The 14,783-nt window shown below is 36.8% G+C and overlaps 1 protein-coding gene across 2 annotated transcripts in view; it reads left to right on the forward strand.

The window, feature by feature from the left end:
• Nucleotides 1–14,783, forward strand: part of UNC5C (unc-5 netrin receptor C) — a 401,391-nt gene that overhangs the window by 270,381 nt on the left and 116,227 nt on the right. The gene's annotated exons all lie outside the window — the stretch shown is intronic.

Below are 14,783 nucleotides of genomic sequence, written 5' to 3' on the forward strand. Positions count from 1 at the left end.
ACCACACTGGAGAAATCCATTTTGGCTTCTGTGATGGCAATCTCCCTGAAGTAGCCCCTATGCCCCAGTCCCAGCTCTCCCTCTTGCTGCCTCCCGCCTCCCCAGGCTGGAGTGGGGGCATCCCTGGGATGGGGTTTGGGGTGCGGGTTAGCTTGGAGGCTAGAGGGGGAAAGGGCCCAGGGTCACATGGTCTTGGTACCTCCACTTAAGCTGTTGCTGCTGCTGGCTTCTCAGCACATTTTTTTAAAAAATGATTCAGTGACCCATTTTTTTTTCTCACGTTACCGTTTATACTTCCCTGACTCCCTCCTCACCCTATTGAAAAGAGAAAGAAAGGGAAAAACCAAACCAAAACAAAACAAAAGCATTTAACAACTAATCATAGTCAGGCAAAAGAATCCACAAGTGACTTGCCCAAAAATATGTTTTTTTTCAATGCTTTGTGTTCACTACTTCTGTTGGGAGATGAGTAACATGTTTCATCTGTAGACACGACTGGTCATTGTATTGACTATAATCCTAAATTTTTTTTAAAGTTATTTCCCTTTACAACGTTGTTGACCTATAAAATATTTTCTTAGTTCTTTTCACTTGACTTTGAATAAGTTCTGAAATGGTCTTTTTTGTCATTTTGTTATGGGTAATACCCCATTACATTCACATGCCACAATTTGTTCATCCATTTCCCAATTGTCTAAGAGGCAATCTAAGGCACCTCCTTAGATTCTAGTTCTTCAATTTTCTTGTTTTATTCCTTTGAATCTCCATAGCTCCTTCCATTTGCTCAAATAAATTTGTTTTTCTAAGGTTCTCTGGACTCTTGTATTTATATTTCAAAGTTCCTACAGCACTCTGGTCTTTTCATCAAAAATTCTTGAAAGTCCTTTTCCATTAAGATTTTTTCCTTATAAGATTATTCTCAGATTTTCAGGATAAGCTTATAGCCTTTGCATTTTGTAATATTGTATTCCCATATCTCCTCTCATATACAGTAGAAATTGCCAGGTCTTGTATAATTATGACTGCATTTTCTTGATAGTTGATTTTTTTTTTCCTTTCTGGATGCTTGCATTATTTTTTCTTTGAGCTGAGAGTTTTGAATTTTGACTACAACATTTCTGAAACTTTTCCTTTTGTATTAATTAGTATAGTGCCTGGCACATAGCAGCTACTTAATAAATGCTATTGATTTGATTTAACAGATACATATATATATTGATATAGTAGTCAACAAAAAATAAGCCCAGTAAAATCTTGTATTGTCTCCCTCTTAAAATCAGTTGTGTGATTTTAGAAATATGGTCTTCCGTTTAATATCATTTGCAAAAGCCTTCCTGTGACCTTATAATACTCCATACATGGCTAGGTTTTTATAATGTATATTTTAGTGCGTGGGAAATTAGGCATAATTTCAGTTGTCATGAATGCATTTTTATCACATTTGTGGTAATAATAATGTCAGACTTCTCCCCACCACACCTTTAGAATATTACCCTCCTGCAGATACCCTGATCATTGCTCCCCTAATGCCCTTAAAATTATATCACCTCCAGGACAGACCTCTTCTTCTGTATCCTTAATTTAGTCCAGCATCTCTTCTCATCTTTGTTTTCTTCAGTGTCAAATGAAAAAAAAATATGAAAAGCTTTGCATTTCATTTCCATATTTTCCCCATTTCATGTTCACCTTGGAGTTTCATACTTGCATGCCCTCAAAATGAATTTTCTTAGTTGAATCTCTTGCCAAACTTTCTTTAAGCTGATCTTACCCTCTAATACTTCTCTTTTTTTTTAATGAATGGATGAAAGAATAAAGCATTTATTAAGCACTTACTATGTGCCAAGCACTGCTCTAAGAGGTACGGATAGAAATAGGAAAGTAAGAAAGTTCCTGCTCTCTGAGGGACTCTCACGGGGAATCAACAGATATGGAAGGTTTTAGCTGCAAATCAGATGGAAAGGTACCATGGCCCTTAGGGTGCAATAGCAAAGCAGATGGTGATTGAAGCTGTTGCAATTGGTATGAATATTCTTTCATCTAACTACATCATTTTTTGGCATCAGCCACTTATTTAAAGAGAGCTAGTTTAATTATACATAATTTCTTTTTTTTCTCATTTTTATTATTTTTTCAGTTTTTGTCTTATTTTTGGTCTTGGCTCTACATGTCAATGATCTGATTGTACAGAGACAGTTAACTTAAAAATAATTCTCATGATGCTTCAAAGTAGGACTTTATAAAAGAGAATAAGAAGAGTTTTTCCCTGTTAAAAAGACCAGTTTCCCTATGGAATCTTTTTACCTTCATGGAATGAGGATCTCTATTTGCCTAGCCACATGGTTAAGGCAAGTAGAATTTCAGGGACAAGGATACACTGACCAGAACTGAAGCTCTGATAGAAAATTATGGAGTTTCTGCTTTTAGTGCAGGCTCACCCTGTATGGTACCGATCCTGTGTAACATTTTAGGAAGCTTGTACATAACCATGTCTGTGCTGCATCAAGTGGGTTTTGGTGATTTGCCCAGGAACACTTGACAGATGGCCATCACATTAACTTCAATTAAAGGTGTGAATTTATCTCAGATGAAGATGACATTATGATGCTAAGGTTATGTAAGTGCAATTACCTTTCATGTAATTAGATTTATGTATAGCAAGAAGACAATACATTGGCTTTTAGTGCTTCCATAATAAATACTTGTTTTCTGAGGTTTATAACTCATCTGTGAAAATGTAATTGAAGTAAAAAGTTAGTATACAAGGTCACGACTCAGGAAACTTTTTTTTTTAATTTTAGTTTTGGATTTTGTCAGGAGGACTAGAGACTCTGGGAAAGAGAGACAGAGAGAGACAAGGACACAGAGAGAAAAAAAAGAAGGAAAGAAAGAAAAAGAGGAAGAGAAACAGAAAGAAGGAAGGAAGGAGGATTTTAAGTACCATCTGGTAGATAAATTTTTAAAATAACAGTTTTTCATTCCTTTATTATTACAGATCATTCCAGTTTCTAATTCATCATTTACACACTAGGCAGTCATAAAATAATCTGAAGTCAAGGGTTTCATTATTGGTATGGAAATAGAGTGGCTTTCCACACAGAAATCTTGAACTCACATATAAAACTGAACTCATTATCTTTCCCTCTAAACCTTTCTAATGAAGCTGTATAGGGGCCAAGAAGCACCAGTTAGAACTGAACATGGAACAGCTTATTGTTTAAGATTGGAAAAGAAGCCATATTTATTTAACTTATATGCAGGGTACATCATGTGAAATGCTAGGCTAGATGGATCGAAAGCAGAAATTAAGGTTGCAGGGAGAAATATCAACAATCTCAGATATGCAGATGATACCTCTCAGATAGCAGAAAGTGAAGAGAAATTGAGAAGCCACTTGAGGGTGAAATAGGAGAGTGTAAAAGCTGGCTTGAAGATACACATACACACATATGTGTGTGTGTGTGTGTGTGTATGCATATGTATAGATAGATAGAGATAGAGATAGATGTGTACATATGTATGTGTGTACGATCTTGGCAACTGGTCCCATCACTTCCCGGCAAATAGAGGGAAAAGAAATGGAAGCAGTGCCAGATTTTATAATTTTGGGCTCAAAGATAACTGCAGACGGCAACTGTAGCCATGAAATTAAGACACTTGCTCCTTGGAAGGAAAGCTATGGCAGATCTGGACAGTACTACAAAAAGCAGAGACATCACCTTGCCAGCAAAGGTCTGTATAAGCAAAGCTATGGTTTTTCTAGTAGCAATGTATGGCTATGAGAATTGGAATATAAGGAAAGCTGAACACAGCTTTTCAAATTGTGGTACTAGAAGAGACCTTTGAGAGGGTCCTTTGGACAGCAAAGAGATCAAAGCAATCAATGTTTAAATAAATTAATTCAGGCTATTCACTGGAAAGTCAAATACCAAAAATGAAACTTAAATACTTTGGCCCTATGATGAGAAGATTGGATTCATTGGAAAAGACCCTGAAGTTGGGAAAAATTGAAGTAAATAGGAAAAAGGGATGGCAGAGGATGAGATGAAAAGATAGTGTCATGGAAAGAATGAATATGAACTTGGATAGACTTAAGGAGATATTGGAGGACAGAAGGGCCTGGCATGCCATGGTCCACGGAGTCATAATGAGTGAGACACAACAATAATAAAACTTCTTATTTAGAGTACCTCAAATCCTCCCAGTCCTTCAGGCTCACAACTTGGGAGTCATCTTGGATTCCTCATTCTCTCTCTCTCTCTCTCTGTCTCTCTCTCTCTCTCTCTCCCTCTCTCTCTCTCCTCATATCTAATCTGTTGCCAATGCCTATCAGTATCATCTTTGTAATATCTCTTTAAAACTTCCTCTTCTCTCCTCTAACACTGCCACCACTCTAGTGCAGGCCCTTATCACCTCATACTTTGATTATTACAACAGTTTGCCAGCGGGTCTGCCTCTCTCAAGTTTCTCCTCACTGTGGCAAATAAAATAATTTCAAGAGACAAAGCTGTTGGTTAAATTTTTTACCAATCACAGCCTGCATATGGTTGACAAAAAGGGATCATTAACTTCTTGTTCCATCATAGCTACCTTTTTAAGTTTATATACCTTTGGACAAGAGGTATTCCATCAAACAGCAATTGCCTTTAATTGGTTAACAATTCAGTTAGAAGTGGACTTTACACAGAAAAGTGGGTTTACTCTAGTGATGGGCTGGGAATGATATCATGCCACTCTTGGATAGAGAGACTGTCCATATACCCAGACCATTCCCAACTTTGGGCAATCTGGACAAAAGGATCTGTCTCCACCCAAGCTTGATCAAATGGAATTCACCTCAGACTAGAGATTCTTTCTAAGGTTGGGTGGGTCCATTAGAGGAGTTTAGCTTGACTTTCAGAGACTGAGTCTTGAAAATAGAGGGGGAAAAAAAAGAAAGGTGAAGGGACTCTGAATCTCCCAAAATTATTTGTGTTTAATAATCATTTCTCTTACCACTCCAGTCCATCCTTCATTCAGCCACTAAACTGATTTTCTGAAAGTACAGGTTTCAACATGTCACCATCCCCTTGCCTCCACTCAATAAATTCCAATAGCTCTTTATTGCCTCCAGGATCAAATACAAAATGCTCTGTTTGGTGCTCAAAGCCTTTCATGACTTAGCTCCCTCCTTCTTTCCAGCCTTCTTCTTCTTTTTTTGAGGCAATTGGGGTTAAGTGACATGCCCAGAGTCACCCAGCTAGTAAGTGTCAAGTGTTTGGTCTGAGGCCGAATTTGAACTCAGGTCCTCCTGACTTCAGGCCTGGTACACCACCTAGCTGCCCCTTTTCCAGTCTTCTTACACCTTACTCCCCAAACTGTACACTCTGATCCAGTGACCCTGGCCTCCTGGCTGTTTCACAAACCAACTACTCCATTTCTCTGCTTTTGCAATTTTCTCTGGTTGTCCCTCATGCCTGAAACACTCTCCCTTCTCCACTCCACCTATTTTTAAATCCCAACTAAAATCCTGTCTTCTATAGGAAGCCTTCCCCAATCCCTCTTAATTCTGTGCCTTCCCTTTGTTAATTACTTCCTATTTATCCTGTATATAACTGTATACATACATATACAACTATGTACAAAACTATATGTAACTATATACATATATGTGTATATGTGTGTGTATAACTATACACACACACATTTGAGAGCCTGTTGTTTACCCCCTAGACTGCAAACATCTTGAGGGCTTGACTGTCTTTTACCTCTTTTTGTATCCCTAGTGCTTAGCATAGTATCTGGCACATAGCGCATTTAATAAACATTAATTGATTGATTAATGGTCATTTTGCTCCCAAATCCAGGAATTTCAGAGAGAATCACTTATTCCCTTGTAGTTTTCCATAAGAGCAGGTGTAGGATCCATTATGGATGGATGCAAATGTATCACCATTAGCAGTAAATTAGGCAAATGCCTACAGGTTGGCATGGGCTTGCTTCTAAATTAGAAGGCACATAGAGCAGAGGAGGGAGAGAAATGCCTCTCGCTGCTATGTCCAGGAAACGTGCATTCTTCAATGGGCAGGGAAAGATTGTGCTTTATTCAATGCTGATCATTTACACATTGAGAGAAAACATTTTATCCTCTAAGGAATTAATGAACATCAACTATCCCCTGAAGAAACTATAATTAAATTATTAATATCTTCAGATTAATCCTTAGTGTAAAATCACTTGTGAATTCTTTTTCACATTTTATAAAAGGATGAACAATTCTATGGGACTTGGCTCAAGACGTGATTTTTTTTTTCATTTTCTTTTTGGTTTCTCTACAAGGCAGAGAACAAAACTGTTTATAGTTTTTGAAGCAAATAATTAGAATCTGTAACCAGACACCACCACTGCCCACCCTCTATTCTCCAGGACAAAAAAAAAAATGACCATAGACAAAAAGGAACATCTGTAGTCCTAGTGTAGATGTTTTGGTCAGTTTGTGTTTTGATACCCTAAAAATGAGCCTTGAAGAAAGAAAGAGGAAGAAATGCCACTTGTGGTTTTCACAATTTGAATAGATAAGAAATTAATTTAATTTGTATTTGTATTTCTTATTTATTAGGGGAGGGAATGAAAATTATATAATGCCTTTACAGTCTCCTCACCTCTAAATTTCAAATACAGCTGAAGAGTTGCTAAATTTTAAAATATCTTTTTCTACATTTTTTTAAATACCTGAAACACAAGATACTATATCTGTGGAAACTGGAACTATAGCAAACTTTCTAGGTTATCTGACATAAAGACAGATTGTGTTTTTTGTTTTTAGTAAGCGCTCAAAGCCCTGAACACTTACATGGCTCATATCTAAATCCCTCATGAACTAGTTTGTTCACAATAGTAATTTATCCTTAAGAGCCAAGTATGATGTTATAAAAATGTGTAGTACTCTGCCATGAACACATTTACTAGAGTATATTTAGCCTTTTCTATCACTTTTGGAGGAAAGTTACATTATTTCCCTTCTAAGCATAAGGCTTATTATTTTGTGAGATCACCAAATCATTGTTTGTTCCAAAGGACTCTGTTTTGAGTCCATCAAAATAAGTAAACAAAAAAAGACATTCACTATTTCTGCTCATTGAGCATATATGTATATGGTATACATCTGTGTATATGTTTGTGGATGTATATACATATATAAGTTATTAAAATTTAAAATTGCACTAAGAATTTTGGAACAACCTATGTATATATGACATGTGTATACACGAACACATGTAAATATACACATATATGTACTGTGTGTGTATATATATATACTATATACATAATATCTGAAAAGTCTTTAAGCTATTAAAGCTTAAACTGTAGTAGTAGTAGTAATGGTGGTGATGGTGTTAGTGGTAATAGTTTTGGTAGTATTAGTAGTGGTAGTAGTAGTGGTGGTCATCGTAGTGGTGGTGGTGGTGGTTGTAGTGGTAGTAGTAGTAGTAGTAGTAGTAGTAGTAGTAGTAGTGGCAGCAGCAGCAGCAGCAGCTAACATTTATATAGCACTTACTATGTGCTACTCACTGTGCTAAGTGCTTTGCAATTATCTGCTTTGATCCTCACAACAACCCTAAGAGTCAGGTGCTATTATTATCCTCAGCTGAGAAGATTGAGGCAGACAGAGGTTAGATGACTTGCCTAGGGTCATGCAGCTAGTAAGTATCTGAAACCTGGTTTGAACTCTGGTCTTCCTGACTCCAGACCTGGCACTCTATCCATTGTACCACCTCGCTGCTAATAAGGCTTTGATGTATCCTGTGTGTGTATGTGAATACATGCATGAATATATATGTGTATGTGCATATATATATATATATATGTGTGTGTGTGTGTGTGTGTGTGTGTGTGTGTGTGTGCATGTATATGTATGTATATCTGCATGTATATGTGTTTATTCAAAACTTTAATAGCTTAAAACTGCACTAAGATTTTTGAAACAACCTATACATTGACAGTCCTGCCTCCTCCAACATATACTTACCTGGAGAATGGACCAAGAAAAATAAAATTTTAGAGTAGAAATACCATGTATCTCACTAAAGCAGATTTTGTATGTTTAATGCAAAGTCAGGCACATGTTAGGGCTCTGGTAAAGTATAGAAGTCTCATTTAGGAGGTCTGCCATGGTCCGTGAATTAGGTTTAGTTCTAGGGATGTCAATCCCTCATCTCCTGTGCAGGTGTGGAGTACAATGCCCCACTTCAGGGACACACTAATAGAGTTCGACAAATACTTATTAAAATACCTCTACTCAAGGGAGGTAAGGATGAACTACGAAGTAACACCCTCTAGACAGATAAATTGTACCAAGGCAGTTATACTGTACACACAAATAAATATAATTAAAAGTAGGGTGTGATCAGTGGCAAAGGAAGACAGAAAATGCTCCAAGAAAATGTGAGTCTCCAGCTGTTGGATGAACAAAGAAAGCACACTAGCAAATCTTAATCAGCAACAAGTTGTCTATTTTAGAGTAAAGCTAAACCCATCCCCTGACCCCCCCCCCCAATGTGGTATTGTCTAAAGACCCCTAGACCATGAGTGACTGATTGATCCCACCTTCTCTTCTAACAAATTATGTGACCCTGTGCAAGGCAATTTAAACCAGGGGTTCTTAGCCTGGGCTAGGTAAATAACAGTTTGATCACTATTTCAATATAATGTTTCCTTTGTAATCCTATGCATTTTCTTTTATGTATTTAAAAACTTTTTTTTTCTGAGAAGGGGTCCATAGGCCTTACCAGATTGCCAAAAATGTCTACAACACACACACACAAAAATTATTAAGTACCTCTCTTTAAGTTCTTTGAGTCTCAGTTCAATCGTCGATAAAAAGAAGGTTGAAGTAGGCCTTTTCCATTCCAAATATTCCAATTCATGCCCCAGTGAGAACTTTTTTCAACCTGAATCATCTGGATCGACTGTCTACACAGATAAGGTTATGTATATAATTGCCAGATTTCCACTTGCAGAATTCTTTACAGTGACATTTAATGACTATCTCCTGACAAGATTTATTTAAACATCTGTAACTCCACAGTATTTTTAAACCCTAGCACTTAAAAATGATCATTTTCCCTTTCTTCAAATTTTCAGAAGGGTTATTTATTAAAGTTTTTAAAGCAGTAGTAATTACACATTAATCCAATTATTATTTTTTTAAAAATGTGTTGAGTGATTATATTAGACTTTGGGATCAATGCAAAGTATAGGAAAAAGAAGAACATAAACTGATGAGAGCTGGGATTGTTCCATCTTTTGGATGTATTATCCCAGCTACTAGTATAAGACCCAGCATGTAGTAGGATCTTCGTCAATACTGGTTGATTATCCTGAGTGCTGGGAAAATAAAAGACAAAAAGAAAGTCTCTACCCCTGAGAAGTTTCTAAGAGGGGAAGATAACATTTATCATGTAATATTTAAGATAACAAGAAGCCGAAAAGGTAGGGAAGCGGAACCACAAAAGTGGCTAATGTGAAGCATTGTGGGGAAAGTCCTGAGAGAGAGGAATGAAGACAGCTTCCTTTAAATGATGGTTCTAGGACAATCCAGCCAATTAGAAGGAGAGGCCACTGGGATTGAATGAAGCAGGGAGACCAAACTGGAGATGTCAAAATAATCTAGCTAGATGAGAGCCTGAACTGAGGTGGTAACTGCATTAGTTGAGAGAAGGGTTCCAATACTGAGATGTTGAGAAGATGGAAAGATTTTGCAACTGTTGGTTATATAGGTTCAACGAGAGTGAGGAGTCCAGGATAATGATAAGGTTATGAACTTGAGACATTGGAAAGATGGTGGTACCTTCAATAGAAATAGAGAAGTTTGGAAGAAGCTAGGGAGAAAGATAATGAGTTCTGGTTTAGATATGTTAAGTTTAACATGTCTGAGACATCCAGTTTGAAATGTCCAACAGGCCATTGGTGATGTGAGACTAAAGCTAAGGGGAGAGACTGTGGCTGATTATAGATGTGAAAGTCATCTGCATAAAGATGATGATTAAACTGATGAAAGCTGATGAAGATACCAAGGGAGAGAGAGAAAGTATAGAGGAAAAATAAGAAGAGCCAGAGCAGAACCTTTTCACTACAGAGTTCTAAAGTTCTTTTCACCACACTTAAGTCAAAAGAGGAAATAAAATAAAATATATTATATATGACATAAAATATATAGGAGAATTATAGTCTGATATTAATTCCTAACTAGGAATTCTTGTATGGTAAATTCTGCATACAGATTATCAAGTATGGATGATAAAAATGCTAAATGTATATATACATATATACACACACACATATATATTGTGTATACATGTGTATGTATATGTATATATACATATACACATACACACATACATGGCTATGGTAACATACATGCTTTAAAAACAAAGACAAATTCTTACATAGGATAGTCAGCAAATGATGGAAATAATCACTGACAGATAAGACCATAAAAACATAGTATGTTTTAAAATTTATGAAGCACTCTATATACATTATTTCATCTAATCTTTACAAGAATTCTCTAAATTAGACCCTTTGGCTCTATCATATACCCTTTGTATAATCATGTTTGCAGATCAGGAAATTGAGGGTCAGAGAAGATGAATGACTTCGCTACTGCCCCTGCTACCTATCTAATCATCGAGCCCCTTCCCTCTTCCCTCATCTATATTCATCTTTTTTCCTTCGTCTTTTCTCTGCCATCTCCAACACATCTTTCATTCAGCTGCCAAAAGTGTCTTCTTTCTTGTCCCCCCACCTTAGGTTTCATCTCTTCCATCAAAGTTTTCCACGTGTTCTCACCTGAAAAAAACCCTCTCCCCCTAAACTTCTCATGCTACTTTGCTGTTCAATGCATTTCTACTGGGCAGAAATATTCTGTCATTCTGAAAGATTTGTTTTCTTGCTGATTTCTAACTGAAAAGCATCCATCATGTTTAATCATTTGTCTCATATTAGCTCTGCCTAGAAGGAATCTTGTCAAAAAAAACCAACAACCATTTTATACCATTGCCCCAGTTCCTAAAGAAGGAAGGAACCTCATAAAAGACCTCCTCTTTATCTATAGGTGTTGTTCCACTACGCTGGATTCCTGCATTAGTGCAAAAGAAGGGATTTCCTGGGAGAAATTAAAAGGGCTTTTCAGGAAATGTACCTACCTTATGGGTTTTTTTTCTTTTTGTTAGATGAGATCATTGTAGCTATTACATAGTGGTCTAACAACCAAAACTCAGGCATTAAAATATATTTGATTGGGATGGATTTAGGAGGACCTGCATTCAAATCTGGCCTCAGACACATAACCGTGAGCAAGTCATTTAACCCCATTGCTTGGCATATACATACATACATACATACATACATACATACATACATACATACATACACATACACACACACACACGTATGATTATGCCTAAGGGTTGGAACTAAAAATGCAGACATTGTGAGGTTTAGTTTCCATTCTAATTTAAAACCCGAATCCTTGATAGTTATTTTTGATAGCAGTGGAACACACACACACACACACACACACACACACACACACACACACACACATAGTAACCCTTAGGAAGATAGATATGCAGTCATTAGAGTACCCTATATACACAGTTGGGCAATTTGTATTTTCCCTTCCCCCCTTTTTTGAATATTCAGGCTCATTGATGTTAATAAATATTTTTCTCATTTTGAGGACCTCTAACTCAGTAGTATAAAGACACGTCCTATCTATCAACAAGTGGTTATTATGCTGAAGCATTTATCCAACTTCAGACATCATTGCTCAACTGCAACTATTCTCTTCAAAATTACCAATGATCTAATTGCCATATCTGATTGCTTTTTCTCAGTCGACCACCTTCTTCTCCTTGGTAGTCTTCTGTCTGCATTTTTGCTGCCTATTCCCCATGCCTAAAATGCCTTCCCTCTTCATCTTTGCCTCCTGGCTTCCTGGCTTTCTCCAAGACTCAGCTAAAATCCTACCTTCTGCAAGAAACCTTTCCATGTCCCCTTTACTGAGTGTGATTTCCCTCTGGGATCAGTGCCAATTTACCCTGTTTATATCTTGTATTACATAGTTGCCTGCACGTTGTTTCCCTTATTAGACTGTGAAGTTCTTGAGGTCAGTTTTTTTGTTACTTTGCATATTTTTTGGCCATTCTTTTTATTCCCAGCACTTTGCAAACTGCCTGACACATAATAGGTGAATCTATAACTAATGCTTGTTAATCAATTGCATAAGTCTGTACCATCAAGGATATTTTCCCCCATCACACAGACATCTTCCCAACTATCTTGTGCTCTTGAGTTGTGCCTCAAGAGAAAAATAGCTGCTCTCATATGCAAAATATTAAGAAGAAATTGTTAACAAGAGTTTTCTACAGTTTCTACAGTGAATTCAGCTATACAGAGGTGTCTCAAGATCATGGGTTTAGAATTGGAAGGGAATTACAGACCATCTAGTCCAATCCCCTCATTTTATAGATGAGACTTCAGGAGGTTGTGACTTGCCCAGGTTACACAACTAGTAGGTGTCAGAGGCAGGGTTTGAACCCATGTTTTCCAGACTCCAAGTTTATCATATTGTTATGCCATGCTACTTCTCCAGGTACAGTAAGACAGGCAAATGATAGAGTTGAATAGGTGCAGAACATCAGAATCCTTGTCCCAGCTCTGCCATTAGATATGTGTGACCTTGGGCAGTTCATTTCAACCCTCTGGGCCTCAGTTTACTCCTTTGCAAACCAAGTGGAATTGGACTAGATTATCTTGTAAAGTGCCCTCCAGTTCTGTGAACAATGGATTCTGTTCCATTACTTTCCATGATTCTCAACTCAGTAATTGCCCCTTTCCGAGAGTTTCCATTCCTGTTTTTCCTTACCAAAAAGTAGGAAGTCTTTTGGCTCTGCTAGCCCTATACGAGGTTATATTTATTCTAAATAGTCTTGAACAGAGGACAGTTCCCACAGGATTACTTGTACTGCAGAATGAGAAGCTTAGGTACAGATTTCCTCCAGAGAACCTTTTAAATAAATCACTAGTAGCTACCCTGAAAGCATTAGCATTATACTGAGTACAGCACGTGGTTTGTGAATCATTGATTTAATAGGCTGAGAAGATGCCTCCTGTTTATTTTATTTAGAGTTTGGGATGAAGGGAAATAGAAATACTTCTCAAAATTAATTCCGTCTAATAAAACTCTAATAAATTATCATTGTAATGAATTGAACATGTAAAACATTGTCTATGAATAATAGACATTGTTATGGACAAATATTATTTTTAAAATGAAGTTGGTTTTTCAAAATATTTCTCTCTATAAAAAATTAGTTATGGATTTCCATAGCAACCATAACTTCTGATTTCCTCTGGGGAGGAAGTGAGGATAATAAAATAAGCTCTTGAGGGCAAGAGATAGTTTGTTTTTGTCTTTATGTCACTAGAGCCTAGCACAATGCCTGATATAAAGTAGGTGCTTACTAAAATGCCTGTGAACTGATTGAATGGTTAATTAATTGATGGATAAAACTTCTCATAGTATTTATGCAGCTGCCTGGCTTTTAGATGGGGCTATTTTGAAGCTTTATCAAGCTTTGCAGTCACTAAGATTTATAATTATAACAAAAAGTTGTAAAGCAACAAATCTGGGTCAATAGAGAGAGCTTCTGTACCAAGAATTCCTACAATGATGTAATCACAGGTCCAGACTTCCTTTCTTCTTCCTTCACCTTAATCTCCTTGCTCCCCCCCCAAAAAAAAGCAGAAAGCAGAACTTACTTCGGTCTTTTTTGCGGATCTGACCCAGAAGACTCCAGGAATATTGCAACCTTAATACGTAATTGAAGTAAGGAGAGAGGAAAAGACTCGTGTGCATGAGAAATGAGAACTGAACCTCTTAAGTCAAGATCAGCTGAGAGGCAAGGGAGCTGCAGGTGGTCAGTATCATTGAGTAAATTGCGTTACCAAAGACACTAATTTGCAGTCACTTGCATAATGGCTACAAAATGCTCAAAAGATAAAAATACTAAGGAATTCAAAGAGGAAAATATCATATTATAACAATTTCCTTAGCAAACATACATAATAGTTTTTATTTCATTGAAATAGGCAGCTTCCCGATAAGAAAACACCTTCCACCAATACAAATCAGCTACTGTTTTGTATCTTAAAGTCTCGGGGAGTTGGGGGGAGGGAGAATGGCACACAAATCGTATGTGTTAGAGTTGAAATTTGAACCCAGATCTTCCCAACTGAGGCTGGCTTTTCATCTACTCTATCCCTCCTGACTCTCACATACACATAATAGTATGCTTTAATTAAAAGCCTGTGCAGCAAGGCTGTAATAGGTAGAGAATTATTAGGCTTGATTAGAAAAATAGTTTAGAAACTCATAGATTCAGAGCTGGAACAGATTTTAGCAGACATCTAGTATATACTGATACTGATTCATACAATTAATGTACCGACAACATTCACTGAGGCAAAGATGAAGGTGTAATCCATATGTGAACGGATCATTTACATAGGATATACCTATATACATGTATATTGTACAGATAGATTAAATAGATAAAATGTGTATGTGTGTGTAATACATATTTATATACATATATATATATTTCTATGTGTGTATCATAATTCCAAGTATAAATTACGTGAATCTCTAGTCTAACAGTAATAACAATAGCAGTCATTAAAACAATATTACTAACACCACAGGTTGCCACCACACTTTCTAAAATGAACAGCTGTTAACC

Source organism: Phascolarctos cinereus, unplaced genomic scaffold (genome assembly GCF_003287225.1).
Source record: "Phascolarctos cinereus isolate Bilbo 61053 unplaced genomic scaffold, phaCin_HiC Scaffold_9;HRSCAF=440, whole genome shotgun sequence".
NCBI lineage: Eukaryota > Metazoa > Chordata > Mammalia > Diprotodontia > Phascolarctidae > Phascolarctos > Phascolarctos cinereus.